The 16279-nt window shown below is 32.8% G+C and overlaps 1 pseudogene; it reads left to right on the plus strand.

The window, feature by feature from the left end:
- The first annotated feature begins 4904 nt into the window (after positions 1 to 4904).
- On the plus strand, positions 4905 to 10166 carry LOC115991075 (annotated as a pseudogene).
- The last annotated feature ends 6113 nt before the right edge of the window (positions 10167 to 16279 follow it).

Here is a 16279-nt window from a genome sequence, read left to right on the forward strand (position 1 = left end):
GAATTTTTTTATGTTCTATAAAATGAGGGGTATATAGTAATGTTATTATAAAATAACTAGGTTGTAACATGTGCTTATGCATGGAAACTTTTAATAGTAGTGATACTAAAGAAGTGATTTTGACTTTCGTGTTTAATATTATGAATGAGTTACTTGATAGCAAAATTAAGAAAATTAAAATGGGCACTTAACATAAAATTAAATTACAATTAAAAGCTAATATGGATTTTATTTAGATTTTGGTTCGGCCTCAACTTTAAAATATGGATTCTATTCCGAATCTACTACGTTAAGCATATCCATCCAAAACAAACATCCAAGTGTTGTGCTTGTGTTGTGCACCTATTATCTAGCTAGTCTAGACCAATTAACAACACAATTGTTCCAATGTAATTACTCAAAGATGGTAAAAAAAAAAATTTAATTAGTTCGGTAATGGGCTTTACTTTACTAAAAGTTTTTCATAAGAGAGTTGTAATTAGATATCAAATACTTGGTAAGCTAAAAAAATTATATAAATTGACCTAAATAAATAAACAAAAAATTGATATAGAATTTTAATTCACACAATAAACTAACAATGCTATGTCTATATCAAACACTTCTTTGGGAAAAAAAACAATATTAAATCCTAATTCACCAGCAAATTGACTAACACATATTAGAGAACACTTTGCTAAAAAAATCAAAATTGAACCAACAAATGACTAAACACTAACAGACCTAGAATCCAAATATGAACATGGCTAGTCTTGTGTTGATGTCAATTGCTATCTAATCCCTCTCTTAATAATCTATCACTTTCCAAGTTGTTCAACCTATGGGAAGAAACATAAAACACTCAAAATCATATGATATTATATATTATTAAATTAGACAAACAAAGAAAAGGTAGCCTTTGCCACAAAGATAGAAGGGATTCCTCAAAGAAAGATTAACAAATCAATGAGAAAAGTTAGAGAGAGAAAGATTAGATATTAGATAGCATATTATTAAATTAAATGGAAAAGGTAGCCTTTGAGCCACAAAGATATAAGGAATTTTTCAAATAAAGATTAACAAATCAATAAGAATAAGAAAAGTTAGAGAGATAAATATTAGCAATTAGATGGCAAAATAGAGGGGACTAATGCGTTGTTCATGGAGGACCCTTTTGTACGAATCAAATTGACTTATGCCTGGATTTCAGGCTTCAGCCATAGCTGCTGCTCAAATTGCATAATTTCTGACAATCACGAATGTAATTCCTTGACATTCCATATTTATACAAAATTAACGCACGCACGAGCACCAAATTCATTGCATTTATTAAAAACAAAAATTTGACTCCTTGATTTTTGCAATGTCTGATAAATACCACAGCAAAATTAAGAAATTAAATTGACACAATAACTTACTTGGTACAAAAATTGAAAACCTTAGATAGGACATGTGCCGCAAAATTAAAAATCTAATTGGATCTTCTCTCAGTTTTGAATTGAACACCTAAAATGATAATTATGGTGTGGTTCCCATATAAATCTAGACACATGATGCAAAATTTGATTCTAAATTGAATTTATAATTTGACTTTCTCTGAGCTTTGCCTATTAATATATATATATATATATATATATATAGATTTCAATCTAATGTTACTTCCAAACAATGTTATTTACATTCCATTCATTTTCATTTCTTTCTATTAATTTATTTTAAAACATCCAAACAAGATTATTCAATAGTCAATTCCATTTAATTCCTCTACTTAAATACATTCAATTTCATTTTTTTTATGAACTCTCAAATAAAACCTTAAGTAAAGTTGTGCCCGGACCATCGCACACCCTTGGTGTGATGGTCACTCCACAAGTATAAGTGCTTGTGGTGTGTGAGGGGCAAGGGCTGGGGTTCAAGTTTTCAGGAGAGAGTTTCACACACATATACACTTAAATTAGGATAAAATAGAATTCTATCTTGTATTAAAAAAAAAAAAAAAAGTTGTGCCCGGTATTCTTTCATAGTACTAAAATTTTCTTATAAATTACTATTAATACTTTGAAAACATAAATATTAAATTTTAATCTGGTTATGTATCCTTTAAAAAAATTTAAAGAGTACAGTGTACATAATCAAACAAAAAAAAAAATTATCTCAATATCTTTATATAATAATTGCCCATGAAACTATTGTCAAATATAATGACAAAGTTTCTGATAGTACAACACAATTATGATAAAGTGATTGACAGTACGAGATAGAGCATCCTTTTTTTTGAGGGACCGAGATAGAGCATCCTATTATCATATTTGGATAGAAAATAAAATAGAATAATGTTAGCTTAGTATGCAAGCAGGCAAGTTGTAACGATTAGACACTTTTGAGTAAAAAGAAAAGAGAAAAAGAAGAAGCTGGGTGTAAAACAAAATAACACAAACACATAGATGAGAGAGACCAAAGGAGCCCAGCGGAGGAGGCTGTATTCACTGGACACCAGTCACCCTCTGTTGCGGATTGGATCAACTGGAGTAGATTGGATGAAAAGGAACAGGGGCGAATTTGAGCGATATACACAGCAGAATTTGCGGTGTAAGGATTTTTTTTTTTTTTTTTTTTTTTGGCAAACGGCAGCTATGAGAGAGATATAAAGATTTTCTTTCGTATATTTGGAGGAGTCTTGATCCTAATTTTGAAGGGATTTTTTTTTAAAGTTCTTTCTCTCTTTTTTATTTGTATTTGGAGAGATTATGAGCTAAAAACGTTTTTTCTTAACTAGTTCTAAAAGTAGAATTTTAGGCTCCGCTTGGGAGTTCATAAGGGAATGCAATTGAATGGAATGAGATGGTCATAAGGGAATGGAATAGAATGGAATGTATTTAAGTAAGGGAAATGAATGGAAAAGAATGGAATGGAATGGAATTAAGTAACCTTGATTGGATCTTTTAAAATAAAGGAATGGAATGTAAGTAATTCTGTTTGGAAGCAATATGGAGAGAATGGAATGGAATCATTTTATGACAATATTACTATTAGACCCCTATTTTAAAATAAAAAGTTGAATATATAGGGGTATTTTGGGAGTTCTAGTAAAAAAAATCATTAAATCTAATTTTATTCCCTCCCATTCCTCCCAATTTCGGGGGGAATGAAGATTTGAGGTTTTAAGGGAATAGAGAGGAATAAGTGTTCCCTCCTACCCATTTCATTCCCTCTCACTTAAACTCCCAAACAAGGGAATGAACTTTCCATTCCCTCCATTAAAACTCTCAAATAAGAGAAGGGAATAATATTCTAAAATTATTCTTTTTATTCATTTCCATTCCATTCCATTCCCTCCTCCCAAGCGGAGCCTTAGGAGTATTAAGATAGTATTTATTTTTACCATCTTGGATCTTAATGTTATTGTTACTCCGCAAATACAAAGTTTTTGCGAGATGAAGGAAAAGGCCGGAGCTCAAACCGTTAAGTCAAATTTTTTTTTTGTAAACTTTTAGATTATTTATGATTTCCTTTGCCACTGTCAATGGAAAGTTTAAAAAGTCAGAGAGGTCCATGACTCAGTAGCATGGTCCTATCCTGTGGACTCAATAACAAGTGTATCCCATAGATTTAAATTAGGGCATGTTTAGTAATGTTATTCTAGTAACGTTATTTGTATTTTTTAGAAATAAGTATGGGTAAAAAAATATGTAAAAATATGTATAATATTATTTAAATACTGAAAACTATTGTTTAAATAACGATAACAAATAGGTCCCATGTCTTGACTTAACATGACATCCCATTGATCTAGAGGCTAGGTTCCCTCTATTTGATCATAACACCATCTGAGATGGAATATGTACCACTTGACACATACTTGTTGGCTTTACAAGCTATGTCACTTTCAAAAAATTAGGGGTACGTTTACCATTTGGCAAAAATTACTTTTGCCAATTTATTTTACTATATAGCTTATTTTTGTTATTATCCTAAAGTCTCATTGTACTTTTTGGTTATTCATGAGTCCCACTATATTATTTTAACTAACTTTTACTTTTATTTATGATACTTTCAGCAAAAAAATTTCAATTTTAGCAAAATAAGTGGGTCTCAAACGAACCCTTAAGAGGATGAAAAGTTGGCTTTTTTGCTTATTTCCTCCACTATTTGCTTATTTCTTTTACTGATTAGAGGTCCCGCATTGGGTGCCACTAATAAGCTAAATAAGTGAAAAATCAAAATAAGAGTCATTTGAAAACAGTTTATTTAGCTGAACTGAAAACCTTTTTGCTGAAAGTAACATAGGTAAAGCTAAAAAGTAGTTGAAATAGTATAATGGCACCCATGAATAATACAAAAAATTGCAATGGGACCTATGAATAGTAGCAAAATAAGCTGACTAGTAGTAAAAATAAGTTAAATAGTAAAGAAATGTGACTTTTTAAGCCAATGCTAAACACAACCTAAGTTGAGAGTAACCACCCACCGTTGGCAATGGTAATATTGGTGTTTCTACCAACCGTATCTTTGAGCCCGTTTGGCTAGAGATTTCTAGTATTATTATTTAAATATTATGGAAATACATGTAGGTTAAAAAGTACTGTGGAAATATGTGTTTTATTGTTTAAATACTAAAAACTATTGTTTAAACACTGATACCAAACACCTCTTTTATTATTTATTGGTTCCACATTTCTTTTTCTTTTTACACGATGTTACAGCATTACTAAACAATATAATGTATCGCTTTTTAAAGTGAAACATGTCTGAATTTTAGATAGGCATTTTTTCCTATTTGTCAGCACCTCCTTAATTGTAGGAATCCACTTTCTCTCAGCTCTGCAATTATATATATATATATATATATATATAGTAAGTATATGATATGATATGGTTTTGCCCTTCAAAGCATCTCATAGTAGAAGCATTACTAGCAATCATTCTAAAGTTTTGGATTTACATTTATTTTGCAGATCAAAGCAGAAAATTTCCACTACCACCACAGTAAGTCAAACCATATAGACAAAGCTCTCAGTTTGAAATGCCATGAATGTTGTATCATAGCTTTATGCTTCAAACACTTCAAGTTGACTAATAATTACATTACATTTTTCTACTCACCCCCCCCCCCCTCCTCCCTTTTGCAGAACAGATGGTGGAGACTTCTCTGAGATGCCCCTTCTCTTTCACAGAACAGATGGTGGAGTTGTCTTCTCTGAGATGTCTACTCCATTTGTGTATCATTTATTATTAGCAATATGGTTTTGCTTTTCAAAGCATCTCACGTTTGCATGGTTCTAAACTTTTGGCTTTATTTTTATTTTGCAGATCAAAATGGAACATTTCCACCGCTACGGTAAGTCTTCTAGACGTGCTCTCAGATCGAAATAAATGTTATATTATTGCTTTATGCTTCAAAAACTTCTTCATGTTGACTAACAATTACATAAAATTTTCCATTTTCCCCCCTCTTTTGCACCACAGGTGGTTGAGTCTTCTCTTGAAAATTTCTTCAGTGTTTCTTATCTGTTCTCCCTTTTGCTGTATGGAGTCAAAAGTTATATGCCAATATGGGCTTTAGTGTTATTTACGATCAAGTACCACTTATTTCAAAAGTTTAAGCTAGACATAGGATTTCAGTTCAGAATCAGTTACTCTAATATAAACTACCATCAGATCCAAAAATTTAAGTTGATAGAAATGGTGAATTTAATCAAGTAACTGTTACTCCAATAATTTCAAGCTTACATTGCGGTGGCATTTTAAGAAGGTATTTCAAGTGGAGCCATTGCTTGCAGGTCTATAGCAGCAGTTGCTGGGGCATCTATTTTTGCATTTTTTCTGTATAAGAGGGTATATAGAAGGAAGAAGAAGAAGAAGAAGGAGGTTGTGGAGACATCAACTCTCCCTGTAGTATCCCAACACCAGTATGTTCAACATAGACATGGTAATATTTATGCTTTGGTGAACCATCTTATCGATTTTAATTATTTTAAGAGAGACATTTAAATTTGAAATGATCATTTGTTAAGTCTCTCTCAATTCTATATGAATAATGATAAGAGTTAACTGTCATGAGTTGCAGAACTTATTTTTGGAACATGCCTTTTCTCTGCATATTTTTCCATGCTTTGATTTTCATTTATTGCATTTTTTTTTTATATCTCAAATTAAGAGAATTAAGAATTTGGATGAATAGATACTTCTTGAGCAGCATCATAAGACCCATAAAGAAATTTTCAATGAAGAAAGTTTACACCTTCATTTTATAGCACATTGGATGTGTTGAAGCATAGTCTTGAGTATTGCCTCCATGCATGAAACATACACCCCATTTACCATATGCATCCAACCCACAATTGTGTTTCTAATAAAGCCTGATAATAAGGCATGCTTCAAGATGTTGACCTCAAGTGCCTTCAAAAACAGAGCCAAACAACAAAGATAGGTGACTCTCCCTCGGTGCGTTTTGCTTTATTGCTTTCTTGTTTCTTGGCTATCACCTCTTGCCTAGGACTTATTGGCGGCAATATGGGTTAGAAATGGTGAAGCTACTCTTTGTGGCTACGATTAGAGCTAGTTTAGTAACATCATTTGACAGCCTTGCTAACTCATCTGTTATTGGGTCAAACTATTTGTAAGGTTCCAATAGGAAAACACTTAAAAATTGCAAAAGGGTATACCGTATGCATCACTTGCAAGGTCATGTTTCTCTCACATTTTCCCAAAATTTATAATCACATATAATGAGTTTTTTCTTGCAATGACATAGCTTTTGTACACAATTCCAAAAGAAAGCTTAAGAATCGGTTTCTTTTACTGGTGCTCCTTCGTCAGGGCTCACAGGTATTACTATGGACAAATCTCTTGAGTTCTCATATGAAGAGCTTGCAATAGCTACTGATGACTTCAGCCTAAATAATAAGATTGGGCAAGGTGGCTTTGGATCTGTTTACCATGCAGAATTACGAGGAGAGGTTTGTTGAATCTTACATTGTTGTCTTGCTGTCATACTTCAGAATCTGAGTCCTATATACATTCCAACCATGATGTAACATGAGCCTTATTGGCTTGAAAGCACCATAGTAAGTGCAAAAGGTCCACCGTCATCTCTGAAGTCACATAAAATCTCATGGCATTTTTGGAGTAGACATCCATACTGTCAGAACTTTAGGATCTAATCATATAAATTCAAACCGTTGTATGTTGTAGCACTAGCAGTCCTCTTTGAGAATTCAAAAACCATGTAATTTTTTCACATTTACTCTAATACCATGATAAACTACCACTTATTCCAAAGCTTAAGCTATTAGGAAATAATAAATTTAAGCATTTAAAATTTATTCTAACAGACTCTTTCATCCTACTATCATGCAGAAAGCTGCAATTAAGAAGATGGATATGCAAGCATCTAAATTATTTCTTTCTGAACTGAAGGTTTTAATCAATGTTCATCACTTGAACCTGGTAATATGCTTTCCCTGTAATTTTATTCACTACTTCAATTTCTTTTGGTAGATTTCAAATTCAAAATAAATCCGATTGATGGCTGAGGCATCATGCCAACTTGGTTAGAGACTAGGAGCAGATTGTACAATAGAAAACTCAGTCAGAATCTTCTAGCTGATGGATTCTGCACCTTTCCAATCCTGTTGTAACTAGTTACTGATGATTAATATTCTAAGTAAATGTATATGCAAGCATAAGTATTTGGCTTACTTTATTATTTGAACTTCATTGGTTATTAGAGGCTTATACACTTTTCTTAGCTCTTTGCCATAATGCTCTTTAACATGACACTTTGCTCGGGAGAAATGCTGGCTTCAGATTTTGGTACATTCATAACTATTAGGAACATTTTGTGAAACCAGTATTTGCTTTCTGTGAGTGCTTAGCTAATATCAAGTTGCCTATTTTGCCCAACTAGCAGCTGCATCGTTCAATTATCTTAAGGTGACTCTTTCGTTCTATGTTAAACTTCATGCAGGTTCGCTTAATAGGATATTGCGCTGAAGGCTCCTTATAACTAGTTTATGAGTATATAGAGAATGGCGACTTAAGTCAACATCTGCACATCTCACGTGAGAATGATAATGCATCTGCTTACTGAACATCTCATTTCTATCAATGTATGTTCATGACTGCATTATTGTATCTTTGGGTTTCAGGAAGGGATCCATTGCCGTGGTCTACTAGAGTGAACATTGCATTGGATTCTGCAAGAGGACTTGAATACATCCATGAGTATACCGTTCCAGTCTACATCCACCGTGATATTAAATCAGCAAATATACTAATAGACTAGAACTTCCGGGGAAAGGTATGCTTGTTTTGACGTAGTAGCACTGACATCACCATCATTATTCTAAACTTTTTTGGTAACAGGTTGCAGATTTTGGGCTAACAAAATTGACTGAATATGGAACTGCTTCGCTGAACTCAAGTCTTGCGGGTACATTTGGATACGTGTCTCCAGAGTAAGAATTTCCCATTTTTTTTTTTTTCAATTTTTCATTTCATTTATTTGTTTACTCTCGAAGCAGAAATTGTTCATTTGCACATTATAAAGTGGCGAAATTTGTATTACATATCCATGTTTGAGTTATCTTTCAAATTTTATTTACTTTCGTTCTAGAACCTTTATTGCTAATGTTCAAGACATGGTAAGTAGCTTTTTCTCATCAGTGTTTAGTTGCAAGGATTGCTTTGTCCTTCATCATATGGAACATACAAAGAATAAGGAGCAGTATCTATACACACAATTCTTTACACTTTGAATGAGCCTAAATTGTGAACATGACATTTGGTGCCTAAACTAATTGTGAACTCAAGGATCTTTCCAAGTTTTATTATACAAAAACAGTTAAACTGAATGCCACATTTTGTGTGCAGATATACTCAATATGGTAAGATTTCCCCAAAGACAGATGTATATGCTTTTGGAGTTGTCCTCTTTGAACTAATATCGGGCATGGAGGCAGTGGGACTTGTTGCTTCGGTTGTTTCTCTGCCCTTCCTCTGCTTACTATTTATGAATGCAGTTCAAGAATTTACCCAATATGAGAATTTACCCAAATTTTATCTAATGATATGATGCAGTTTAAGAATGTGCTTAGACGGCCTGATCCAGGAGAATATCTTCATAAACTTGTGGACCCTAGACTTGGTGATGATTACCCATTTGACTCTGTGTGTAAGGTGATTTCTCAGTCACAATAAACATGCAAATTATAGACTATTAATCTTATTTCTACCCAGAGTCTTATAGCTGAGAGACATAGCCTATTCTCCTTTATTAGGAGAACCAGGATTTGAATCCTCCTCCCTATTGTTGTAACTATTGAATTGTCAAAAAAAAAAAAAAAAAAAATCTTATTTCTAAAAAGATTTTATGGCTGATTCGGCTGCAGCTGGTTGAGCATGCCAATGCTTGTACTCAAGAAGATCCTCGACTAAGGCCAAGCATGAGGTCTATAGTGGTTGCACTAATGTCGCTTTCATCTTCAACTGAGGATTGAGATTTTGGTTCTTTCTATGAAAAATCCTGCTCTAGTCCATCTAATGTCTGGAAGAGGAAGCTCATGAAGCCTCATGTTAACTGGCGATGCACGGCTTGAAAAGTGACCTCATGAAGAAAAAGTCGTCTTAACAATTATTTCAGATATGTTCATCATCTATAAATTCTGTTGCGAAGTACCCTAGGAGATTTGAAAGGTGGAAGAAATGTAGATATTGTGTGGTAGTTTACGTCAATTTGTTTTCAGTCTCTTAAGATTTTCTGTGCCACCATTCATTGGGAGTGATTTACCTGGTGTTTGTATGACTTTGCTTGGCATATTAATCAATGTTTAGGCATAGAAATGTTCCAGCTTCTATTTGAATTGTTCCATTCTTTCGAGTAACTGAATCTATCATCTGGGCCATGGTTGCATTGAGAATTTAGCATTCGTTTGGAGGAAACCAACAGGCAAACACATATGAAGGAAATGTACGATCAGCCACAATAAAATTTAGTGGCATCATATGTAATACAACATAGGACTTCGATTTATATGTGTCTGCTTCTATGGATAAATGTATATGCTATGACAAAGGATTCGTTTCAGAAATCTTACATACAACAAGATCAAAGAGAACATTAAAAAACTTTGATTTTGTTGCTGCAGTTGATATATATTGTTGGTTTCATTTCTTGTATCCAAACTCCAGAGGGTTATTATCTATGTACTAATGTAAGTAAGACATTGGCGTTTATGTTGTATTTCATTTTCTTTCTGGCTTTCACACATAGATGTAGCTGTAGCCTTCAAACAAGTAAATTAAACTACTTCTTGGTGAGGGAATTTTAGAATAACCCAAATGGCAGTCTGCAGCCAAAATATACATATTTATCACATTTTACAAGTAAATATGGCATATTTTTTGGTTATGAATAATATGATTGCCGTCCATTGATCAAACTTTGTGCTCTCAAGTCTGCCATCTTCATTAAAATATTATACTTTCAAACAAGATACTATATTTTGTAGTCTTTTTGCAATAAAATTGAGTTCATTATGTTATATTGGAAGAAATTTGGAGGGTGACTGTGTAAGATTTCCTTATGCATATTATTTTATCAACAGAAATTCAACTTAGCCCTTATCGGCATGAGGATTCATCTCACCCAGAGAATAGGCATGTGGTTCAAGATGGTCTGTTTTTAGTTAGAGAGTTTCAGTTTTGTAGTTTTTCCCATATGAAACGTATAGACAATTTAGTTGTCCATTTTTTAGCCAGAAAATCTAAAGTTTGGTAGTGAGCTATAAGTTTGGTATAATAACATCCCTGATGATATAGCTCCCCTTGCCACTCGTGACTTTTTGTAGTTCTCTTTGTTTCTTTTTCAATAATACAGGGCCTTTGGCTTTGGATTCTAAAAAAAAATAAATAAATAAAACCCTTCTCTGTTTTTTAAAAGGCATAATCTCAAAATTGGAAAAAAGAAAAAAAAAACCCGGTGATGTTTACCTTTTACGTAGCTATCAAAATTTACAATTTCAATCTCTTGGGGGCAGACTTAGGGTCCGTTTGGATACAACTTGTTTTGCTGAAAATTGAAAACACTGTAGCAAAATAATTTTTAAATGTGTGAAAAATTACTGTTCACTCTTTTTTACTGTTCATAAGCCTAAAATCACTACTCATAGACAATGAACAATGCCAGACGCGCATCAAGGAAAAAAAAAACTGAAAATGCGCAAAGAAGCTGTCGGGGAAGTTTTTGCGACAGGGGCCGAAAATGTGAGAATGGCCCAAATCTCCCCTTGGGTTCTTTAGAAGTGTTTATTTGTGGAGAATCAAGCCCAAAATTCCAAATGTATAATAAACAAAAGGCTAATGGTGCTTTGACAAGAAAAAATCAAAATGCTAATAATGAAAGTGCAAAAAAAAGCATAAAAACATAACAGGTTTGAAATTTCGACCCACAGTTATACAGAAGAAGAAATTGAGGAAGATCGTGAGGAAGAGAGGGAAGGTTCCCCTGTACCCATATTTCCACCCCTAAGGTACAGAATTGTGAGAATGTCTCTTGGCTCAGTGGGTTTTTGCTCTGAAATTTCAGGTCCATAGGGAAAATGTGGTTTAACAGGTTTAAAATTTCGACCCACAATCACACAGAAGAGGAAATTGAGGGAGGTCGTAAGGAAGAGAGGGAAGGTTCCCCTGTACCCATATTTCCACCCCAAACTTCAGAATTGTGAGATTGTTGGTTGGCTAAATGGGTTTTTGCTCTGAAGTTTCAGGTCTTTAGGTAGAACCTGGCTTAACAAGTCTGAAACTTCGACCCACAGTCACACATAAGAGGAAATTAAGGGAGGTCGTGAGGAAGAGAGGGAAGGTTCCCCTGTACCCATATTTCCACTCTCAAGCTTCAGAATTGTGAGATTGTTGGCTGGCTAAATGGGTTTTTGCTCTGAAGTTTCAGGTCTTTAGGTAGAACGTGGCTCAACAAGTTTGAAACTTCGACCCATAGTCACACAGAAGAGGAAATTAAGGGAGGTCGTGAGGAAGAGAGTGAAGGTTCCCCTGTACCCATATTTCCACCCCCAAACTTCAGAATTGTGAGATTGTTGGCTGGCTAAATGGGTTTTTGCTCTGAAGTTTCAGGTCTTTAGGTAGAACGTGGCTCCTCTACTTTGAATCTGATTGGGGCCTTTTGTATTGAACTTGAGGTGCTCTAAGTAACTGGTTCTTGAGTAGTGGAAGAGGCTTTTATCCCCTATAATACTATTTTGGTGTTTTGGCTTGGGTTGCTTTTGTTTAGGGAAAAGTTTGGTATGCTTTTAGCATGATTTTGGAAATAAAGTGGGTTTTCTTTAATTGGTTGCCTTTGGTCAGAAATTTCAAACCATTGGGAGGGTCACCTAAGTGAGGGATAACAGATGGAGTTGGCCAATGGGAGCAAACTATGTTTAAAGGAAAAAAATGGTTTAGGCAGAAACTTTGGGCCACAGTCACACAGAGCATAAAAGCTGTTTTGGGGTAGAAATTTTGGATACAAGACCTCCTCCATGAGCTTGAGGTGCTACTAGTATCCCTTGTCCACTTGGTAGCACGCATGGGCTGAGCTCATGCAAAAGGTTCGTAAGGAACCGGGCCATGCTTAAAAGAATAACATATAATATAATATATGAATTGAGCTCACAAGAAAGTCGGACTTGCTTGAATCGGGCTTGTACAAAATGTGTCGCGAAAATGAGTATCAACAGAAGCAAAACATGACCGTGAATCCAAACCCACACTTTACTTTTAAAAAAAAAATGTCAAACTTTAAAAAGTCGCCTAACCTTTGCTTAGTGCCAAAATGCGTGTGTAAAATGTGTAATTAAAAAGCTATCGTTTTCTTAAAAAAAAAAAAAAAAAACACTCTGTATCGACATTCAATCGCTATCTATATGGTTAAATGTGGTTAACAAATTTTGGCCCTACATCTACATGTAGCTCCGACCATACCGATGAGGACAGGAAACTTGGACCCATCACCATGTCGCTATTGCGTCGAATTGGATCCAAAACCGTCGCATTCCCAAAAGCCACAAGATTTGATTGTCTAACTCAATCACACTTGTCCAATTAGCATCCATTAAATATTTTAATATTGATCTAATTCACGGTGAATAATAAAGTAAAAGTCCTCTTTCGTCACCCTCAAATTTTTGTATGGACAGCTTTCTCTTAGCCAATTAATTATGATATGTTGCTGCTGTTGCATCCTATCTCCACTTTCCAACAACAAAGGGAAGTAATAAAATTTTCTTTATAAAAAAAAAGGAAAGTAATAAATAATAAATAAATAAATAAGACCCAACAATATGTTAAAAACAAGGATAGACTTCTAGGCTCTAGCACAAAGAATATTAAAATAGTGCAATAGGCACTCAGAGCCCTTAGTTTAACCGTAGCAAGATTGTTGCTACTAATTTCAAAGTTTTGTACTTCAGCATAGCTTATTTTTTTATGGTTTATTTGGCTTCAATAAATATTAGCTCGATAACAGTATAGTTGTAACTTATAACTTGTAAGTTTTAATTAAAAAGAATGTAATTTTAAGAAAGTTGTATATAGATAAACAAGTTAAATGTTCCTTTGGGGACATCCGGTAAAATTGGAAACAAGTTAAAGAAGATTTCTTAAAAGAAAATCAAACCAAACAAACACTCAAAATCCTTGGTTTACTTTTTTTTTTTTTTTTTAATAGAAAAATGGTTAGAGGAAGGAGAATAGTGGTTTTCTTACCTAAATGTGACCATAGTAGTACTCTAACTATTTTAGGTTAAAACATCCACGTCAGTGACGTCGCAGTCACTAATGAGTTAAGTGAACAGCTTGTAGGTAAGTATAAAGAACCGCAAGTCCACAACAGATTGCAAATGGAGGAACTCAAACCCAAATACTCAAAAATCAAAATCCTTTGTCTACCTTATTATTGGTTGATTTGTTTCCAACATGTGATCAAGAATGAACAAATCATCCTCATTAAGTGATAAAATTATTATTCAGAAATTTTATTTTTTTATAAATATATGTTACTCCTATCATTGAAAAATAGTCTGCATTGATAAACTTATACATATTAAAGAAATAATATTCAAGTAATGTTTGTCATCGCTCATATCAATACTTTCCAAAGAGTGCAAAATGCAAAGATTCATTCTTCTAAATTCTAATTACCTTGTCAAAAACGGGGTGTAATGTGAAACAAGTGGTTTTACTAGAGTATTTTGATTTAGCCCAACTTATTTTGATTTAGCCCAACTTTCCTTCTCCTACCTTTACGGTCCAATGCAAACAAAGAATTTTATCATCTTTTGAATGTATGAAAGTTTCTGATTTTGACTCTTCTAAAGGGTAAAGGGAAAAAGATAAGTAAGAATACAAATTTAAACTACGAATCTGGGATGCAGAAACAATTGAGTGTAGACAATAATTTAGAAAAGAGTAAACATAAATTTTTTTTAATAATATAAATACAATAGAATTTCAAAGTATAAAGTTATAACGTCATAATTTTTTATATAAATGATTTCAATGGCAAAGCTAAGGCGCATGCCTTGCTTCTTATTCTTTTCTTTTTTTTTCTTTTTCTTTTTCCTTTTGTTATAAATTAATAAATTATATAATATAAATATAATAAAATTTTAATCTATAACGTCATAATTTTTTATTATATAGTAAATGGTTTCAATGCCGGAGAAAGGAGGTAAGAAGCATGCCTTGGCATTTTGCTTCTTCTTCTTTTTTTGTCTCTTTGAGTTTATGGTAAATTGATAAATTACATATATATTACATGGAGATAAACATATTGGCCCCACTAGTATTTTGAGGAAAAAAATTATTGGTTTAATCCAGCTTGAAATCTTTAAATTCGTTAAGAAAACCCAAAAATAAAATAAAACATTGACCCAGTGTTTGGCCTAATAGCTCATCCGATTTTAATTTTGATTTTGAGTTTTTCTATTTATAAAAAGCCCCTTCAAATTCAAACACCAAAAAAAAACCTATAACAAAAACAAATTCCCCTAATAGCTCATCCCATTTTGATTTTGATTTTTTTTTTTTAATTTAAAAAAAGCCCCTTCAAATTCAAACACCAAAAAACCTATAACAAAAACAAATTTTTTTTTTTTTTGAAACCAAAAAAAAAAAAAAAATTCCAAATCAGCATTGCTATCAAAAAAAAAAAAAAAAATCAGCAATATAAGGAAAAAAATCCCTTGTAAATCAGACTCCTAAAAGATACAAAAAAGAGAAAACAACTCTAGTATATATTTATCGTTCACTTGGGGGAAAAAATATATAAATATAACAAAAACTTCCTAACCCTCTCATCGGCTTTGATTCTACACAGCCTCCAGTCAACTTTCAGTGACCGGCACCTCCAAACCAACAATCAGTGTTGCCCTGGTAAGGTATAGTTTATCTAATTATCTATCTCTTTGTTTTGTTTTCTTTTTTGTTGTGATTTTTCTCTGTTATGATAAAGTCTCTCTTTTTGGTAAAGCAGTGCTCAGCTTTACTTTAGTTTATGTTTATTAATGCCCTCCTGGGCTGATTCTCAAAACAGAAAGTTGGTGTTTATTATATTTATTTACTTTATGGCTTTATGCTATTGTTTTTGTTATTTGTTTTTTTTTTTTTTTTTTTTTTTTTAAGTTATATTTCGTGTACTGGTTTTTGTGCTTTTGTTTATTGCACATAGAATTACCGTGCAAGTGTATAACTACTATCTAGTTTATAACTTTCTCAACCAAAAAAAAAAATAGTTTATTAAATTTAATATTCAAGGTTTTTAAAGCATTAGTAATTTGATGGAGAAATTAATTAAATTGAAAACAATTGTTCAAAATTTGATATTTATCACTCAATTATCTATCTAAAATACTAAAATTTCATATGTTGAAATCCGTATAGGTTATGATGACTCATAGATGTGAACATAATGAAATTGATATTGCTATCTTTGAACTCAATCCTAATTTTGACCACCAATATGGGAATGAGATTTTTAGCAAGAAAAAATTTGCTAAATTTTCTTTTTTATTATTAAATATAATTTTAGTACCATTCAATATAGGACTCAATCTTATTGAGTCAAAATTAATTTATAAAATATAATTATACTTTTTTAAGGCCTCAATTTGTAATTAGTTTGGCTTGTCACCAATGGGTTCAAAATTTAAATTCCAAATTCTTTATTTTCTGAGATATATACTTTGTCATCTGAGCTAAATTCACTATAAACACGAGAACAGTAATTATTTTCCAATAGAGTGTT

The sequence above is a fragment of the Quercus lobata genome, chromosome 5 (assembly GCF_001633185.2).
Source record: "Quercus lobata isolate SW786 chromosome 5, ValleyOak3.0 Primary Assembly, whole genome shotgun sequence".
NCBI classification, from domain to species: domain Eukaryota; kingdom Viridiplantae; phylum Streptophyta; class Magnoliopsida; order Fagales; family Fagaceae; genus Quercus; species Quercus lobata.